Source organism: Gymnodraco acuticeps, unplaced genomic scaffold (genome assembly GCF_902827175.1).
Source record: "Gymnodraco acuticeps unplaced genomic scaffold, fGymAcu1.1, whole genome shotgun sequence".
Classification (NCBI taxonomy): domain Eukaryota; kingdom Metazoa; phylum Chordata; class Actinopteri; order Perciformes; family Bathydraconidae; genus Gymnodraco; species Gymnodraco acuticeps.
In genome coordinates, this window is record NW_022990271.1 from 6,279,088 (window position 1) to 6,282,905 (window position 3,818).

At 42.1% G+C, this 3,818-nt stretch overlaps 1 long non-coding RNA gene across 1 annotated transcript; it reads right to left on the bottom strand.

Moving 5' to 3' along the window:
- Positions 1-405: 405 nt before the first annotated feature.
- Positions 406-1,220, bottom strand: LOC117549354. Its single transcript, XR_004569464.1, has 3 exons — positions 1,196-1,220; positions 830-1,096; positions 406-630 (listed from the first exon to the last, which is right to left on the bottom strand). It is a non-coding gene; the product is annotated as an uncharacterized LOC117549354 (long non-coding RNA).
- Positions 1,221-3,818: the final 2,598 nt, after the last annotated feature.

The following is a 3,818-nucleotide window of genomic DNA, read 5'->3' on the forward strand; positions in this document are numbered from 1 at the left end:
CCCAGGCACAAGATATGTAAGTGACATAGCCTTGGGGAGCAACACCAATCAGAAATTTAACAGTATGGTGATGCTTGTAGTTGGACCATGTTTGTGCTCTAGCTAGTAAATTAGAGGGCCTCTCAATAAAAACTTCAAAACAGTCAACAATCACAGCAACTCTACATCCAAATGCCTGTCTGAATCCCATTGGCATTGTAGCTTGAAGTACATGTCGCTCTGGCCACTCAATTATAAATTCTGTACTCTCATGAAGTATGTCAATTAACTTATGCCAAATTCTAGAAGCAGTGGAGAGAGAGATGTTGAACCTGAAAGCCAAATCTTTCAGAGGGAGATTTAGTCTCAGCCTCAGCAAAACTAAAATGAACTGTTCAAATTTGGAGAGCACACACATAGGGCCACAGGTGATGTAGGGCTCGCACAGTTGAAAAACCTGAAGTAAAACTAAGAAGTTGGGGAGCCCGGTGTAAAACTTTGTCTTCTCTTCGTTGTTCTCAAAGGACTCCTGGTTGAACTTTGTGTCCAGTGCCTTTGTCCGAAGATCTCCCAGCTCTGTTGTGTTCTGTCTCAGAACATCCTCCATCCTCTCGATGTCCTCCATCGTTAAATCAGTCTGGCATCCTGCATCTGCATACAATATAGCAGTAGCAAGCATAATTAGTTATTTAAAATAGTCAAATATGAATGTGAATTGTTGTGAAGTTATCTTTTTGACAACCTTTTTACAAGTTCTCTGTTCCAATTATTGCAGATTCTCAAGTTAGTACTCTATTTTCTAAACCTAAACCTTTGTAATATTTAATAATAATGCTGGTGGTTAATTTACCTTGTTGGTCATTTCATATCCCACTGGTGTCCTCTGGTTGTGGGCTGTCAGACGGGGGCTGCGTCGGTTCTGGGCTCTCGGTTGTCTGCAGGAGATCCAACAAAGCCTCTGCACATTCTGATTGTCTTTGTTGGTCTTCCTTGAGCTCCATCCTCTGCTCTCGTCGAAGAGATGCCTCTGATCTGGGCTTACTTGTTGTGTGGTAACCGAGGCTAACAGTGGGAGCCCAGTCTACCGACTCAACGTCACCCAAAGCGCTAGGGCACCCTAAAAAGTCCCAACAAATCAGTATTACTAAGTAAATAAGCATTTAACCACAACCCAATAATACATAAACAAACCCACAAAAACCAAGTTAGCTAATACCTCTGATGAAGTGGTCGCTGCAGACACGTGCATTAGACGACTCTGCTCCTCCCGACCGCAGATGTAGATGTAGATGTCATTTGTAGAAAGCCATTTTTTCCGGCGTTCTTCGGTTAGCTTCTTAAATTGCTCAGGACGACAACCTTCGGCACTCGGTAAAACCTCTTGTTTTTGTCTCGACCGGATCGATTGGAACAACCGTAAACTACACAACACACCGGCATTTTCACAATGGTAACAGTAGCTAGATCCTCTGTAGAAAATTACTTCCTGACCTCCAATGGAATTTCGCGCCAAAGGAACGCAGCGGTGTGACGTCAAGTGAAACCAAGCTATTATTCTCCGTCGGGACTTCCTGCAACAACACCACGCCGTTATCTTGATTCTGATTGGCCAGAAGACATTATCAAAGATGTTCTATTGAGAAGAAGATCACTACGTGACAAAAGTTTTCAAAACCGTCTCTAGTCTTCGGTATTTCCAGGCAAGTGGCTACTGAAATCAATCTTACTAGCTGCTGTCTGTGCAATTTACTCCGCGCGAGTTGGCGGACTTTATTTTGCTTACTTTAACATCATTTTTCATGGTGGGGCTAAGGTGGGGCTAAGCCATTTCCACGCTCGCGCCAGGGCCGGGGGAGGGGTTACAAGGCTTGCGTCTTGTGCTGCATTCACTTGCACTCGGACATTAGAGATTTTTCTCATAAATGTCCGATGAGCCACAACTTTTCTTTCAAAAACAAATCTGCCAAATGGGGTGGCAGCTGGGGTGGCAAGGCCTTTTTCTGAGGTGGCAGCTGCCACCCCGTGCCACCCCGTAGAAACGCCACTGACACTGTGCTGGATTTAATATCTTCTCTCATTGTGTTCTGTAGGCTTTCAACTTGGGCTGCAACGTACCATTGTTGTTTTTTATTAGATCATTAATACTGTTTATTGAGTCGAAGAAAACGTTGTGAAATATATTTTCCTAGACTTTAAAATAGTTTGTCTGAGCAAACACACACATATTACCTATATAAAAGTTGTGGTGGCTTTTTTTGTTAAATTAACTAAACATTTTTAATTGACTCGCGGTTTGGCAGTACTACACTAATAGTTTCCTCTGTACTTTAACCTTCAAAGTAACATCAGTGTCTTCTGATTCCTGCACTGCTTTAATCTTTAGACCTCTATTTCTTTCTATACAACCATACCACTTAATATCTGTATCCATTAAGACCAGTTATTGACTTCTAAGCCAACGAAGCGCAGCAGTGACCCTGCTGAGTCTTTGTTTCTGGCCCATGGGACATGAGGTAATGGAGCTGCACCGTCCTTTATGGAAGCCCTGCAGAGCCCCCAGCTGATCTCTTTATTTAGTCTCTGCCTGTCGGAGTTGAGTAAGAGAGATCCAAAATTAAATTGTGTAGGAAGCATGTGTTTGCATATTTGCTTTTGTATCCCAATTTTAATCAATCAATCAATCAATGTTTATTTATATAGCCCAATATCACAAATGCTACATTTGTCTCAGTGGACTTCACAGTTTGTACAAAATATCACTATATCATGACAATAATTTGGTTTTTGTTTGGCATCTTTCCTAAACACCCGGATGTATCTGTTACGACAGTTCCGTCTATAGCTTTAACTGTGTGTGTGTGTGTGTGTGTGTGTGTGTGTGTGTGTGTGTGTGTGTGTGTGTGTGTGTGTGTGTGTGTGTGTGTGTGTGTGTGTGTGTGTGTGTGTGTGTGTGTGTGTGTGTGTGTGTGTGTGTGTGTGTGTGTGTGTGTGTGTGTGTGTGTGTGTGTGTGTGTGTGTGTGTGGCATTACTATACTTGTGGGGACCTAAATCTGTTTACACAGTCACTTGTGGGGACTCGCCTCCCTTATGGGGACAAATTGGAGGTCCCCATGAGGGGAGTCATTCATTTTAGGGTGAAGACTTGGTTAGGTTTAGGATTAGGGTTAGGGTAAGGTTAAGGGTTAGGGTTAGGCATGTGTTGGTTATGGTTAAGGTTAGGATAAGTCTCCAGGAAATGCATGTAAGTCAATGTAATGTCCCCTGAAGTGATGTATACATGGTGTGTGTGTGTGTGTGTGTGTGTGTGTGTGTGTGTGTGTGTGTGTGTGTGTGTGTGTGTGTGTGTGTGTGTGTGTGTGTGTGTGTGTGTGTGTGTGTGTGTGTGTGTGTGTGTGTGTGTGTGTGTGTGTCAGGAGAAAGGCTACTAGCTATGCAAATTAGCAGGTAATTCCACCTGTTATTCATTTGCATATGTTTAGGGAAACTAGCACAAAAGTTCCTGCTGGTTTAACATGTTCTTACATGTTACATGGGTGAGGCAAGGATTGGCTAAATGTGTTGTTTTATATGAACATATCTGTATATCAAATAGCTGATTTCATTAGAAACCTTAATGTGTCAAAGGCACTATAGCATGTAATGGCTGAGTTTAAAAAACCAAAACACCACTGTTAGTAGAATACATAAAATAAATGTTCAAGTCCTATCAAATTCAAAACTTAAAACCTTTTTGCTAACCCACTAAGGTGTACATAAATGTTTCTGCTGAAGACAGAAAAAGTGAATGGAGACCAAACTGATCTAAATGCGTATACAAACACATCTCCAAATGAATGCT